This window comes from Chrysoperla carnea, chromosome 2 (genome assembly GCF_905475395.1).
Source record: "Chrysoperla carnea chromosome 2, inChrCarn1.1, whole genome shotgun sequence".
Classification (NCBI taxonomy): domain Eukaryota; kingdom Metazoa; phylum Arthropoda; class Insecta; order Neuroptera; family Chrysopidae; genus Chrysoperla; species Chrysoperla carnea.
In genome coordinates, this window is record NC_058338.1 from 4276387 (window position 1) to 4294004 (window position 17618).

At 28.9% G+C, this 17618-nt stretch overlaps 1 protein-coding gene across 1 annotated transcript in view; it reads left to right on the forward strand.

Moving 5' to 3' along the window:
• The first annotated feature begins 417 nt into the window (after window positions 1-417).
• Window positions 418-17618, forward strand: part of LOC123294236 — a 29034-nt gene continuing 11833 nt past the window's right edge. The window contains exon 1 of the mRNA XM_044875351.1: window positions 418-555. The gene's annotated coding sequence lies outside the window, so the exon portion shown is untranslated. The remainder of the gene's footprint in view (window positions 556-17618) is intronic.

The window sequence follows — 17618 nt, forward strand, 5'->3', positions numbered from 1 at the left end:
TATTGAGACAAATAATTTTTCTGTTTTAAAAAGTGGAAATTAGGTTAGGAAATTCTTACTATAATTATGAAATAGTAAAAAATCAGACCAATTTTTCAGACCAATTCGATCGCCACCTTGAGGAATTATATTTTGATTTCATGCTTTGACACAATTTCATGTTAATTTTTTTTTTTTTGCAGTAACATGATGCTAATTGTGGCTTGCTAAGAAGAAGCTCCAGACCGACTTCAAAACAAGACAAATTATTGAGAAAAGAAGACGAATCATCTTCTGGAAACCAGACCTATATTTAGTAGACGATGACAAGCGAGACAACTTTAAAATGGTTGAAGATAATTATTTCAATAATATAATGGTGTCGTTGTTTAGTTTTAATTAAGTTTTAAAAAGACATTAGTTACGTAATAATAAAATAAAATAACAAATTATAGTGTTTAGGAATTAATTACCATGGCAATGTTGTTAAACACGCTATTATGTTTATCAATTTTTGCACAGCATTATTATTATAAATTACCTAATAATATATTCGACGGTCAACCAATAATACCGGTAAGTTATCTATTTTTAAATTATTTTATTTGGTAACAATTAGGCATAATTTCTCCATTGACTTTAGAGTTATATAGACTGAGTGTCAAATGATTTTAAGCGTGCCAACATCTGAGTAATATCTTAGGTCCAACCACTGTAGATTCGTAAGTCAAAAAGCGAAAAAGTTCAGTGGAATCAAGATGTTTTATGTAAAACATTTTGTGATATGAAGAGCTAGGTAAATTTTGACCACAAATTTGAAAAGTATGACCCAAATTTAGTAGAATTACATACTAAGTTTATCCAAATTGGATAAAATTTGAATATGATAGAGCAAAATTACATTTTTTGATTCTGATGACGTCATAAAGTTAAAAAATTCGATTTCTTTGATAACACGGGCAAATTTGATGCGATCCTATAGGAATTTTTTTTGAAACCCAGTAATTTTGGGTCATTTTTTCAACTGTGATGTCAGTTTTTCGCTAGTTATCAAAAATGTGTGTAATTTCGGGACCAGGGCTCCACATTCTCTAAACCTATTTGAGCTAAGTTAATTTTGACCACAAATTTAAAAAGTATGACCCAAATTGGGTAGGATTACATACTTGGTTTATCAAAATTGAATAAGATTTGGATGTAATAGAGCAAAATTAAATTTTTTGATTCTGATGACGTCATAAAGTTAAAAAATTCGATTTTTTTGATAACATGGGCAAATTTGATCCGATCTTATTGGAATTTTTTTTGAAACCCACTAATTTTGGGTCATTTTTTTCAGCTGGTATGTTAGTTTTTCGCTAGCTATCACTTATGTGCTTAATTCCGGGACCAGGACTTCAAATTCTTGAAATATATTAATGCTAGCTTAATTTTGACCACAAATTTGAAAAGTATGACCCAAATTTAGTAGGATTACATACTTGATTTATCAAAATTGGATAAAATTTGAATGTGATATATAGAATTAAAATATCTATGGGAAATCCGTGATATACAGCAAATATCTAATTAAAATTCAATCATTTTAATAATTATAAAAAAATAGATATTAATAATTAGATTACGGTGCTTCAAGTTTTATAAAATGGACTATTTGATAGATTGATTAATTACTTTTATCCGTATAACATCTGTTAAAATGATTTTTGTAAATACAATTTAATAATAATATTGATACGTGTTTTCAATTCTCACATAACTAGCACTCTCACATAAATTTTATTTAATACTAGCTTTTACCCGATGCTCCGCCCGCGTTATTTTGCCCATAAATAACTGATTGCCTTAAAGGTGACATAAAAATCGAAAAGGCCATAAATAGGGAATATTCATGAAATTTAAATTTGGTTCAAATATTTTTTTTCCGTAACTTTAATGACTGGACATTTCAACTATTATTTTAATAATTAATATCTTTATAATTAATCTAAAATTAATTAATAAAAGTACAAATTCAATGAGGGCATTTAAAAATTTCTAAAACGGAAATTCAAATTTTTATACGGACGTGACATCATAGTACGGGCTTGTCAAATTTGTTGACATACTGTAGGATATTAATTACTTACATTTTATATGGCATTTCAGTAAATTATATTATTCTTTATTGGAACACTTAATGATAACGAGTGTAAAGTCTATGTTGTAAATTCATTTTTTTAAATGTAAATTATACATTGAACTGTCACCAATTGACAAATCACGTACTTATACGTCATCAACAGAGAGCGCCAAAAAACTGCGTTTAAATATCTCAAAACTATAATGTATTTTAAATATTTTTTTACACTTAAATACAGCATTTTTAAGCAGTATTTATATTTTTTACTTTGTTATAACGGTGTAAACAATGAATTAAAAATATAAAAAAAAATACATGAATATTCCCTATTTTAATTTATTGGCGATCGCATAGTACAGCATAATAAAAGAAGGGTCCTTCGTGATCCTTCGTTGATGCTATTTGATGTCGTTGATTAATTAATTATATCTTGAAACATCTTCTATTGTAAATATCAATATTAATCAATGTTATATTATCGACAGATGACAAAATAGGTTTATTTATATGGAAAAATTAAATAAAATAATTTTTTTAATTTAATTTAAATACATATTTATTTAATATACTTATAAGTATACTTATGTTATAAAAAGATGAAGAATTTATACGTGAATGACACCTTTATTTTAATTTTATATGATTGAATATAAATATAATATTATTTATTTATATGAATAAAATATTATTAAATAACATATGGTTTTCTAAGAACAAAAAAACAAAACCAACCATTGTGTTTATTTAACATATTGAGTCTAAAAAATTAAAATTAACGTTATATTTATTTTATTCATAAATTGTTATTGCGAATATGAAACCTACTTGTAAACAAGAGCTACCGAGTTTAAATGAGTTTAATACAAATAAAAAAATCAAGCACAGTAGTTTACATGGTGATTTTAACAGTCCGAACCCATTATTGGGAAGATTTAAGCTGGTTTAGATTTAGATTTAATTCATAGTCCTACTGTTAAAGTTTTTTTCTGTTACCGCCCGGCGCTCATACAGCAGCGAAGGAAATGGTTTGGTCCGGCCATAGTCGAACCAGAAGAAATTAGGAAACTCAGCGCTAGGCAGATCCTGGGTTTCAGTACATCAGTTGGTTATAATAGCCACTGAAAAGCGTAGAGGGGATAGAGTACAAGGGTCTATTTGGCTAAGTGCTCTGAACCATTGCTTCGAGGCCCGATGCTCGAGCATGGCCCGCTAACCTCCATACTCATACTCATACTGTTAAAGTCGCTATGTACACTACTGGACTTTTCATTTTAATTTTTATTTAACGCAGTCGAGTTTTGTTAGGATTTTCAAATAGTTTTGTTAAGCTGGACGCCTGGACGCCTGGGTAGCATTAAAAAACTACTCGTTAAGAAATGTTGGGATTGTGAGAGCTTTTGATTAGAATGCTTTAGAAAATATTTAGGAGTGGGTTATAAAAGGCTCTAAGAAAGCCATTTTCCTATCTAAAATTGCGAAGTCCTTTCAATATCTTATGCTTTTTTTTCTTATTAATAACCAATTTTAAGAGCGCATTTCTTATTAGAAATATTGCTTAGAGTTGTTGTACTGTGTTTAACGATTATCCCTATTCGCTCCGTGCGTGAGTTTCGTTTTCATGGTAACGATACACTACTTTAATTATAGAATTGTATGGATGCATATATAATTGTATGGATTGCATTTATGACTTACATTGAAAATTTAATATTATTGATTCACAAATTTAAATAAATAATTATGATAATTTATATTTGAAAAATAATATTTGTGCAATTTAATTTCGTATCTTCACAATTTTTAATGCATTAAGTTTAATTAATTCGTGTTTTACAATAATTTTAATTTGACATTTCTATAACATTAACATGTAAAGAACTGCAAATTAGTAATAACAGCCCTCTTTAACGCCAAAATTTTTCACTGGAAGCGCTGGCATCGATTTTATTGTCCCTACCATGACTACGCACACAACGAATACAATAACATAAATTGACTTATTGCAAGAAAATTTTCACTGGTTTTATACCTAACATATTATCTCGGTCAAATTTCTGCATATATGCAAAGATATGACGCGACGATAAGGATTTAAATGAAGAGACCAACATACATGTTATTTTTGCGGTCACTGGCTTTATTTACAACTTAGAAAAAGAATTTACTCAGAAAAACTGACTTATTTATATTAAAAAATAATTAACATTTTTTTTTGTGTGTTCACTAGGTATCTATTATTTTTTTACGCGAACCTACCGGGTGTTTTAAAAGTTCGTTAAATTTAGTCTTTTATTGTGTTTTAGAGAAAAAGTGAACAATAAAAAATGTACAAAAAGTGTATGCCGTGAAGAGAAACCTTAATCGACAATTTGTAATTCCTGTTTCCAAGTTGCCTGTTTCTATTAAAAACGCCAATCATCCTGGCGTGAAGGGTGACGGAGAAATAAACTCGCTGGCATGAGAGGGATAATTTTAAGCGCTCCTCATGCCTTAGTCTGCGATTCCCATAGCTACTCAATCAAGGAGTGTCTGCAATAAGTCCATTTTGATTATTGGGATTTTTCGGAGGTCGTGCTTTTGTTAAGTTCAGGTCAAGAGTTATTCGGGGTGGATAACTCTTCCATCTTCTGGACAGTTTGTCTTAAGAACCAATCGATCAATTTTATTTTTTATCATGGTTGAATACAGAATTGTATGCCTTTCAAATGAGGTGTAACAAAGAAGGCAGTACCATTTGAAATTTCATAGTTGGGGTGGCTAGGTGCGAAAGGGTTTAACCTGAAATTTTCTAGGTACCATTTTTGAACTTTCCCCTCGACATCTAAATCGACGTGTTCTCACTCAAAACAATAATCACATCAAGCCAAGAGTTATTAAGGGTGGATACTTTTGAATCCAATGCTAGCATTGAATCCAATGCTAGCACCGTCTATATAACTTTTGAAATCGTTTGTAAATAGAATTAACTAAAAATTGTGTCTATAAAGTTAATAAAGAAAAATAAAACCTCCTACAGAAGGTAAAAATAATGATTAGATGAATAACAAAGTGAAACGACTAGTGACTAGATTGACTATAGTAGGTACTAGATCATTATCCAAGAGCGCGACGAATTAGACGGATGAAAACCGATTTGAAGTATATTATTATTTCAACTGTGTTTGTATAAAAGTATGTACATGGGTATAAAACTGTTTAAGTAGATTATAATGATAATTAAAAATAATTTTTTGTGCGTACAGATTTTAATTAAATAGTAAAATTATTTTGATTATAGGGTATTGGTCCACACTGTTTTGTTTTGTGTTTAATAAAATGACACATATAAAAGAGAAATTAAAATAGTTTTTAAAAGAGAAGAATTTTTCATAGTCCGGAAATGTATTTTTATAGTTCTATCAAACCAACTTGCACTGAACAAAGTAAATATATAAGTGCACATACAAATATATCTCTTTCGCAGTGCCACTTTGTTTTGATAGAACTCTAGAACGCTGCAAAATATAAGACCATAAAATGTGACAAGGATGTATGAGCATGACATTAATGTTTGATTTAAAGGCTCAAAATTTGTTTGTAGATAGTCTTTTACTCAAAGAATATGTGGTTAAAATTTCAGCTTAGGTAGCCGTGCAAATTTTTAAGAAAAAAGTCATTAAAAATCGATATAAAATACATTGGCTCTTATGGAGGAATCTCAAAAAACGACATATTTTGGAAGTTTTTGAAAATTTTCATTTGGAATGAATGAAAACAAATTTAAAAAAAAACTTTTTAATAGAAAGTAAACATATTAGCAGTGAATTAGAAAAGAAAAAAACTAAGTGTCACCGTCCATATAAGGGATGTAAGAGCAGGGTAGATTAAGGGTTGAAATTATTTTTATCTTATTTTCAACTTTGATGATGAATTTTGTTATAGCTTCATGAATGTAGACGAAAAATAAGAATAAAATTTTTCGATATGTGTCTTGGTTTTCGAAATATCGAAAGCTAAATAATTAAACAAAATTTTCAATTTTCGATATTTTGAAAATTAAGCCAGATATCGAAAAATTTTATTCTTACTTTTCGTCTTATATCGTCAAGTAATAATATAAATTTATCATCAAAATTGAAAATATCTATTTTTAAATTTGTGCCCCCACTACCATGCCCATACATCCTTAAGCAACATGATTCAAATTATATTAAATAGAATTATAGACAAGAGAATTATAATAATTAATGTGACAAATCTAAGAATAACACATATCTACAAATCTTTAGTATGGTTTTTATATTTTGCAGACCGTATCAGAGTTAACACATTTCATGATATAAAATTAACTTAAATGTGTATTCATTAACGGATGTCATTTTTATACTTTTTTATGTTAATTATCACACTATTTTGCTTATAGTGTTTTAATGTTCTATAAATAGTAAGATTCTAACACTTTTTATAGAGAAAATATATCTATCTAAATATTGCTAATTTTTATAACCTACTAGTTGTACCCTACCACGCTTCGCTGTGGTATATTATGATTGCATGGAAATAGATAAGAGAAGTTGAACAGATTGTAAATTTTATAAAATCTGATAAATCGCTGGTAAAATTGTTCACAAGTGTTTAACGGCTGTACTGATTTTCATGTAAGTTTTCAGAACTGCCTGTAAAAGATTTCTCTTTTAAAACTTTCATATGACATACAAAATGCGTCTTTTTTTCCATGATGCATGTGTCGAAAGTATAAAAATGATAGAAAAATAAAAGCAAAATATCAATCATATACTTTATTAATAATAATTAGTTATTATTAGAAATAATTATTAAATAAAATTATAATAATTATTATTATAACATCTATAATTACATTTACAAATGCTTAAAAAAAGAGGTCTATGGAGAGAACGGCTCATGTTCAATCTATAATAGTAGTCCAGTAATTCTATGAAAATCGACTTTTTCGATGCTACCCAGAAACTACTATAGTCTACAGCTCTGTAGCTGTGTAGTTGTTGCACAACATAGCCTAAAAAATTTTAAATATCCAAAAATCGGTCAATCAGCATCCTACAGAAAAAAGTTTTGATAGACAATTGTTGATAATAAAAAGATTTATCGAATGAGTTGGGTTTGATTAAGATACGTTGTAAAGTTTACGAGAAAATCGCAAAAAAAAACATCAAAAATGGTAGTTTATTATTTTTAACGTAATTCTTTTAATTTTTAAGCAAATGACTTCATATATTTTGTGACAAATTTTATATACTCTACTCAATTTTTCTAATCTAATCTAACCTAACATAACCCACATTTTTAACAGCAAACAGCTTATTAAATTTATTTAAAAAAAAAAATTAAAAAAATACCTAGATTTAAAAAATAAATTACTTAAATTAATCGTTTTATGAGGTTCTTCAATTATAATAAAAGGTATCTTCTATCTTATCATTTAAAATTTATATAGATAATAACGGAATAAAATAGTTTTAGTAAGAAAAACGTTAAATAAATTTGTAGACAAAATTATTTAAAAATGTTTATTCTTAAACGTGATTAAGTTTAGATCAATGATAAATGATAAAAAATAATTTTGAAATTGCAATCAACTACACTTAATTTCAAGTTTGTGACTAATTATTGTATTTCATTGCCAGAAATATAGTTTCGTTGGTACAGGACTTTTTTTAATTCTATAACTATAGCAAGGAAGAAATTTTCCTCTGTTTTAAAGTCGATTAAAGATGATTCATTGTGACTTACATTGTATTTAACAACGTATCAAGTTCTAGTTCTTAATTGTTAACATTTTAGTTAATAATTCAATGTATGCAATAGTTATTACAGTTAAAACATGATTCATTTTGATTTACATTGTATTTAGAATGTATGCAATAGCTATTACAGTTAAAACATACAAGTTGCTAGACCAATAAAATATTGCCTAATCAAAAATATTATAAGTATATGCAATAGATTCTACAATGGTGTAGAATCATAGTATAACTCAACATTAATTAAGGACGTACATTCATGAGAGTAACTTGTTAATAGAAAAATAAAAAAAAACTATCGAATTAATTTCGTTAAATTTTTAGTTTAAGAATAAGAAGTGAAAAAAAGCAAAGTTTAACCTGTGAATAAGAATAGTAAAAGCAGCCATTTTATGGGTCCAATGAGAAAAAGAGTCCTTTGGAATAAACCTATCCAGGAATTGTCGACTTCCGGTAAATGTTGAACGTCAGCCAGTCGTTATCTCTGGATATTTCAAAATAAAAAAATGGTAATTTGATGCTGGGTTCCAAAAGGGTTGCCAAAGCAATCGAAAACGGTCAAGCTAATTTTATAATCTAGTTAAATATTTTTATTGTGGGTCCTGAAGGGGATATATTTTAACAAAATGCATAATACAGCCCACAGAAATGCTCATCTTAATTTGACTAACATTAGATATATTTTTGTTAGCCCGAACAGAAAAAATTCTTTTTAATGGAGGAGTCAACATTTTTTTATATTATTTTTAAACATAATAATTATAATTACACTTTGATTACAATTGAAAATTACGGTAATATTCATCTCTTAATGAGAACTGTCGTCAATTGTTCTTACCTATTTATAAATAATAAAAACTTTGAGAAAAATTTAAAACACACTTAAAAATAATTTAAAATTTCTTGAACAAAAAAAAACCAACCACAATGGGAAGAAACATATTATCGGTGTTTTGACAGTCCGTGTCTTTATTTGTTTGTTTGTCAGTAAAAATCATAGCGGTTTAAAAACAAAATATGGTGTGACGCCACAAAACACCTGTACACACTACACAGTAAGAAAAGTACCTACTGGTTACACATTGTTCGGTAGACGAGCGAATAAAAGCGCAATCGCCTTTAATTTATTTGACTCCTGACCGGAAGGTTGCGGGTTCGAATCCTTCATCCATCTACAACTTTTTTTAAATTTAGTTTTTGATTGGATAGCTCGCATAAAAAAATTTTGTAACTGAATTTTAAGGCTATTATCCTCTCAACCGATAGAGCTAAAATTTTGTATACACTTTTAGTTTTAATGACAATGCATGGTTAGCTAAGTGACTTTCCACCCCTTCCACAATATTTGATTGGCATACTTTGTTTATTTTCTCTTTAATGGGCAAGATCTGGTTGTTTTGGAGCTCTTATGGTCAGACCAAACTCTATCCACATAGAAAATGGTTTAAAGTGATGTTTTTCTAATCTAAATGTGACAAGTAAAATTTACAAAATTTAAAAAACCCCCTACAAATGTAGACCGATGTTTGGAAACTTAGCTATAAAATGTTCTCAATCAAGTTGGCTAGAGCGTTTAGTTATCCGTTAAGGCGTTACGATGCCACAGACCAACACACAGACACACACATATAGCGGTCAAACTTATAAAACCCCTTTTTTTTTAATTCGATAATTAAGAAAACTTAAAAATTAGAATTTTCTAGATGGAAAACAAAACCTCCATCTTACATACGTATACAGAGGTAGAAAAAAAAAACGTAATCTTTAGGAAGTTAATTGTGTTATATGCACAATAAGGCGCCCACAGTTAAAACAGCCGTTCTGGTGGGGCCTATGTGTATGGCCCCCAAGGCATTCCTCGTCTTCACTTCAATGTACCGCTATTTTGATGTGCATGCTTCTTATAATATCGTATATACTTTTATGTTTATAAATATTATCAAAGCAGTTATATTTTGTTGTTTGTTACGTTAAAAACTATAATACCTACTTCATTGACGTGGTTTAAAAAAAAAAAATTAATTTTCTAAGTTGTTTTGCGTTTGTGATTATCGATAAGTACACTCTGAATATTGTTTTACAAACAAGGTAAATACTTCCGTATTTTTTATAACTTTTTATAAACTAGAATTTTCTAGAAAAATTTTAATTTTCTTCCAAAAAAATGTGAAAAAATATTTAAAAATAATAAAAAATCAAAATGTAATTTTTTCTTATTTTTATGCAATTTTAAAGTTGAGAATTTTACATTTTTATTGTAGAAAAATCATCATAATTGTTATTATTTATTTTAATTTAAAGTTTTAATAATTATGATTATAATTTCTTCACAATTTAATTTTATTAATTCTTATATTTTAATTAATAATAATTTATGATAATAATTATTTATAATAAGTGTTGATTTTTTATATAAAAAAATAATAGTTATGTAATACTAATTATAAAGCAACCATCAAACAGCTTAGGGCTGTTGGGCAGGCTCGAAATAGGAGGACATATACCATGTATTTTTTAAAAAATTTTATACTCAATAGCTGCCGAGATAAAAGGAGGGGGGACGTTCAATTTTCTCATAGTTTCTTTAAAATTTTCAAAACATAACATTTTGGAAAACTAAAAAGTATCCGCTCGTTATTTTCGACATTTTCTTGATAAGAGATTGAATTTTGCAACTGGAATGTACAAAAAATGTCGGGTCGAAATCAGACTCAGTTTCGTCCATAGTTTTGTAGACTAACCCATATAAAATACATACTATATTGTAAGACTTTGGTATGCGTAGGAAATGACCTTGACTTTATACTTTAAACTGTGGACCAGAGTGACCTAGTTATGTCTTAAAATATTTTTTATTCATAATAATACATGTAAAGAATTTATGCCGTCTGTTATTATTCATTGATTTTCAAAATTGCAATCAATTGACACCTGTTACCTTTAACATTTCATGATTTCATGTGAAAAAAGTTTAAACTGATACTGAATATTATCTATTTGTAAATCTGAAGCATGCGGTTTTGTCTACGTGCTGCGATAACAATACCGTTTGGTAGCTCGGTGTATTGTCTTGGTCAAAAAGAATGGAAGTGTGCCTAGACACTCAGAAATCGATGGGAATGAAGAGGTTAACATATCAGACAAAATAGGTGCATGCACTTCACTAAGCGACCTAGAATCATTCCTTGGGGCATCGAAAGTCACAATAAAAGGATGGCTGGTACACGAGTCCAACCAATGCAAAAAACATTTTATAAAAGGCTTTTCATGAAAAAAAGCTTCATTGGGTTTGCAACTGGGGAAACATCATTTGAGGATACTTACTGGCCTGCTTACTGGGCATTATAAACTGAATAAGCATATACACAAAGTCAATCTCATAGGAATCTCTGCAGATTTTGTCATGAACAGGGGTAACCCCGAGTACACACTTCTGGGCGAATGCGAAAGCCTTTCTCTCAAACAACACCATCACTCGGGATGAACTGTTCTTCACATAGGTGTAAACCAAGTATCGCCCAGGAATATATTGAAGTTTATTCAAAGTATAGGAATTTTGAAGTTTCTATGTAGCAAAGGAAGCAAAATAGAGCACTCGCCGCAGTACAGAAGATCTTCTAAGAATTACTCCTTACTCAAATCTAATCTAATCTAGCCTACTGGAAAAAATATGGCATAATTTGAATTTATTTATTCTGTTCCTGACATAGACAAACTTCGAAATACTTTTTGGATGCATATAGTGTTCCTTTTTCATGGTTACGCTTGTACTTTATATAAAAGGCAATGTCCCAACTAACATATCAACGCTAAGCCTAAACCACCAGTGATAGAAGTTTGAAATTTTGAGATTATATTAATTTTATACCGTGGATGTTATTTATGAAAGGATTTTTCAAAATTCATCCCTTAAAAATCAAATCTTTCAATAATAGAATGGTATATTATCAGCAAGTAACAGTCACGCGACGTGGGCGGATAACTGCTAGTATTATTACAAACATTATAAAATTAATATCTATTATTTTTTGTAATAAATATAATAATTTGGTTGAGTAATTTGATGAAAATATATTTTTCTTTTCCTATTTTTAGGGTCACCTGAGTGTATTAAATTTTAATCATATAGGAAATAAAATTCATATGTGAAACATGAACTTATGTACTCATTCAGTGAAAATTGTTACATTTCCAATAACGTAACATTCTTTTTGGATTCAATAGATTGTATTAAATTATGTAATCTTATTTAGTTTATTAGTCGAAAGTCTTTGGTTCAAATCATATTGATTGCGAATTATTATTTTTATTTGAAATGGCCATGCACACACCTTATGGTAATTGGCTTCTAGCTAGAGTAGGTACAGAACGCGTGAGCAAAAGTGTCATTACGGGGTTAAAGATTGCCGAACGATTGACGGGGTTGCTAGCTAAGACCCACTTCATTGCTTGATCGTTGCTTTGATTAAAGAGGCGTTAATTTTGGCGCCCATAATTTTAATAAAAATTTATTTCGTTCCAATACATAAACACTGATTGGTTTTCAAAATAATTTCTTTTTATTGCATCACAAACTGATTATTAAAGAAAGAACCATTAGATTAATTAATAGATATATACATTTGGGTTTTTTGATTTATTATAACCGAATTAAAAAATACTTTATGCTGTAAAAATGTAAATAAATATACAGAATCAGAATTTTTTTTCTGTTTTTTTCCATAAGACATGTTTTTAATATCATGTTTAAAAACAAAGTTTATGAATTAATACCGTTATAGTTAATTCGTTAAAATCTTTATGTTACATATATTTTGTTGTTGTTGAGTAATTCTGGAAAGTTTTAAAGTTGTAGTCATAATTTGTATATAAATGGTAGAAGATATGGAAGTTTTCTTGGAATTTTTTTGCTTGTAAAATATAAACGCTCTACCGACTGAGCTTTCAATGGTTGTTATAAAAGTATAAGAATATCCTATATATTATAAAAATGATCAATCAGTTTATTTCAAACTAGCTGTGAACTACCCGCTTTGCTGGGCAACATCCCCACTTGCACCCCTCCCTCCACATTTCCTTGCGTGGGATAACAGTTTTGTAATGTACACGTCATGCTCTTTTATTTGATACCCCACTTAGGTATATTTGTAAATATTCGATAATTCCTTCCCACTTTCTCGCTACACCTTTCTACCCTCCGAAGGTTAAAAGTAGATAAAAACAATATATCTTTGAAGCTGGTTGTATATCGTGTCAATATTTGAGCTTAATCGATGCACAACTTTTTTAGTTTTTGAAGCATATCCCTTTCAACCCCTATTTCAACTCCTTACTCTACTATAATATGGATGTATTATACATAAAAACCTTCCTCTTGAATCACTCTATCTATTAAAAAAACCACATCAAAATCCGTTGCGTAGTTTCAAAGATTTAAGCATACAAAGGGACATAGGGACATAGGGACAGAGAAAGCGACTTTGTTTTATACTATGTATTGATTCTCTGTCTAAGAACAATCTTCGTGCGGTTGCCTCAATCACATATGGACTAGACATGATAGATATGTTTTCGTACTAACCCAATTTCTATATTTAAAGCAAACGTAAAGATATGTTATTTTAATTTGTATATTTGCTTATTCCAATTAAGTACAATTTTGTTTTCCATCAATAAAATGCATGACTTTGAAATTAAAATCAATTTCTTTCATAGAAGTAATGATTTGGTTTATTTAACTTCAGTGATTTTGTATCAATGAATTCATATTTTAAATTCAATTCAATACAAATATTTAGCTGTACTTGTTCCAATAATTAGGGAATTGTTTGAAAGTTCTTTTAATTTATTTCAAGATGAAACTGTGGGATGAGGTTGTAATTATTTTAATTTTTTTCCAGTGTAAGTAAACTTTTCTTTACATTATAGTTATAAACTATGACATTAAATCATTTATTAATAAATATATATTTATTTAGATATTAAATTCTTTGCCAAACTTGTATAAATAATAATTAGATATTATTATTATTATTTTATAACGGTTAATTTTTTTTTTTTAAAAAGCCATCAACATACCATAATTGTTACTATAAAGTATATTTTATAAAAACAAAATATCTTTTATGTCAAACTTTAGTTGAGGACTACTGTTATAATATTAATTTTTTTTTTGATGGTAAGTATATAAACGTATTGACACATTAAATCATAATTCCTCGTTTGTACTTTTTAAATATGGTAGACATACATATTAAATACTTGAAATTATGAGCTGTCATTAATTTAGAAATCTTGTAATATTTCATAACAATACCGGTATTTCTTTTGCTTTACCAGATATTGAATACAACCATATCGTTGCGTTAAATAAGTGTAAGATATTTGATAAAGGATTGTCCGAGTCAGGGAACCTCAGGTGAGGAAAGAGAAGTTGCAGTGAATAGCTTATTACAATTATACAGTGCCTAAGATAGCCTTAATCGTAAAATAGCTACGATTTATGTATGACAAGAGTAAAGTTCATAGCTGTCATGTCTAGTCCATATGTGATTGTGTCAACTACATAAAGATTGTTGTTACTAACTTTCAGTGGGTTTGAAATAAATTTATCGATCATTTTTATAATATATAGCATATTTGTGTAAATATATACAACCATCAGTAGCGCAGTTAGTAACAGCAGTAGACTTAGGACACTAAAATCAAAAGCAATTCATATGTCCAACCCCGTACCGTAATTGTATCACATTCGTGTCCCCTTTTGCCATATTTGATTCTGCTCTTTTTTCGGCCGTTTCTGCCAAAGTTCAAATTATGATTTTATTTGACAAATGATATTGAACTTGTGAGGCTAGTTTTATACTAATTCAAATGACTGGGCCTGAAAATTAGCCTTTACTGAGAATGTTTCCTCGCTTAACCAAATCCAAGTATAATAATTTTAGCTCTTTATTGTATTTATTGACTATAAGGAAATACAAAAGACATGATAGACGTAATGACAATTAATAAAAAGTAAAAATAACAATATAATAATAAGTAATTAATAATAAATTCTTTTATATATTCATTATTGATTTATTAATAAAAAATCATCAATAATCATATTCATATTCAATATAAAAATTTCACAGATTATTAATAAAATTGCATTGAATTGTATTCAAATGAAGTTGAATATAAAATGAGAGAATAATATGTTGTACCTGTTCATTATAAAGTGTTTCTCATAAAATGCTCGTTAGTTATATTTTCCTGAAAATAAAGACTTATGTACCATAACGAAAATCAACGGGAGGAGATGAGTGTGTATACTCTAAAACTTATTTTATCTACGGTCGTGGGATAAACACTAATTACGCCACTCATTTTGCGCTTTTAAATAGTTTATTATCGCAAGCAATTTCATTTTTAATGTTCTAATTTTCTCAATAACTAATTTTAAACAAGCCGTGGATAGAGTTTGGTGCGACCCATGAGGAGGTCCACACGAATAACTTACCAGCATAATAAATAGTTATAAATATTTTAAATAAAACAAAACTCGACCGACTCGAAACGAATCGATCGAATGTTATGAAATTCTTTTCGAATCACATTGCAGTTAATATCTACGCTTCGATCGACACCACAACGAAGTCGATATCATTTTTTGTTCGCGCGTAATCGATTAGGAAAAACTTTAAAAAAAATCTTGCCTTTTCGGATCATATTGCCGATAATACGCTTCGATCGACACCTCAATAAAGTCGATAACATTTGTGGTTCACGCGATACCGACGAACACACATATACTTCTTCTCCAAGTTGGTGTTAATGCCTTGTCCTAGCCATGAAACGTAAAGGTATGTTGAAAATTTTGATTTCGAAAATCGGACCCTTTACAACAATTTCCTATACCGAGACCTATATGTATTATCAACATTCTTCTGCGATTGTCCAACTCTCCTGCTACAAACTCGTTTTTCGCATGCGTTAATAATGCTCTTCACCCATTAAGTATCGTAAATAACTATTTGAAACTTTAGAACACGATTTCTAATACCTTATATTTATAAATATTGACCCAGCACTGAGGTATTTTAAATTAAGCGCTCCATCTTTTGCGCTCTCTATTTCAAAAACGGTTCAACGTACAAAATAAAAAGATGTTGACAAAATTTGTAGAAAATTTTATCCTCTACAACTTTTATAATAAATGTTAATACGATTGAAGGTCAAAGAAACGAGATATTCATAAAAAAACTGATTTTTGAGACCTTAGATCTTGAAAATCTAAGGACGCGCACGCGTGACCATATGTGACTTTTGAGACAAAATTTGTTCTATCATGATAAAGGTTTGTACTAAAATTCAACTTACTCCGTTAGATTCCGAGGTTGTCCACTTATTTTGACTAAGATGATCGGGTTAAAGGGAGAAATATTACCTTAGCCATGAAGCACTGGTGGTCACGACTTTTATATAATGTATAATATAAGAGCCATTTACCTTCTTAACTTCATTATATTCTCTGTCACTGAGTCAAGTTTACAATAATCATTTTTATTTATAATACTAAAGTTCGTTACACCTATTCATTCTCCTTCAACATTTATTCTTTGACATACAAACATAGTTTTGAAGTTTTAAAGAACACACAATAAATGTTTTTTTATTTTTATTTTTTAATAATATTTTTATTTTTTACTTAAAATAGTAAAAATTATTATACTTTAATGTAAAAATAATAGTTCTTAGTATACTATTTTGTTTTTTGTATCGATTTATTGTTTATATTTTGTTGGTCGTGAGAAAATAGAGCAGTTTAATTCAATGAAGTGGAAATTATGTGATTTAATTCAGTTTTTTTTTTGTCTATTTAATTTGGTTGTTCTAGTACACAACACATTTATTCCATGCCAAAAATATTTCATTATTTTCCTCTTACGCTACCAAGGAAGCTTAAATGCTAACTTTGAATATAAAGTCAACAAAAATATGTAATTTGTATCACTCATATAGTAGTGTGAAATGTTTGTGTGGTCTGTATACACAAACATACAAATATAATAAAGACAAGAAGTTACACATAATTTGAATCACTCACATAGAACAGAAGTGACGGAGTTGGTTACGTCCTAGATCAAATATCTAGAGGACCCGAGTTCGAGGCACAGCTTCTGTGTAATTTTTTCGTTTCTTTCTTTTTTGTTCAAATACAGTATAGACAGTACAGTCTCAGCCTCATACGTTAAGTGATATAATGTGTTGAGATAGAAAAAGCTATTAAAGGCATCATATATGAGGAAGTTTTACTTAAATAAAGTACACAAAACTTGAAACAAATAAATTTAAATGTATTCCATTCGGCATTTCTTTAACATCAATGTGATGTCAGCTATCTCCAAAGAGCTGCAAGTTTTAATGAATTCCATTCGACATTTCTTTAACACCAATATGATTTAGATTTCTGATTATCGAGGGTAATTCCTCCAGACTATATTACTTTTTTTTTTCATCATAGGTGAAAGAAATCTTTGGGGAAGGATAATATAATATAAGCCTTATTATACATCATTCAAGAATTTGTTAACAGAGCCATTTGTTACTTATTTCCTTTTAATCATTGCCATCGTGAAGTACAGTTTGCCGTTTGATTTCAAAAAGAGGTATCATAATATACTAACAAAAGTATATCAAAATAAGATGTCAAAATTTATATTTTCACCAAAGATTTCACGTCATTGACGCCCAACAAACACACTTTCCTC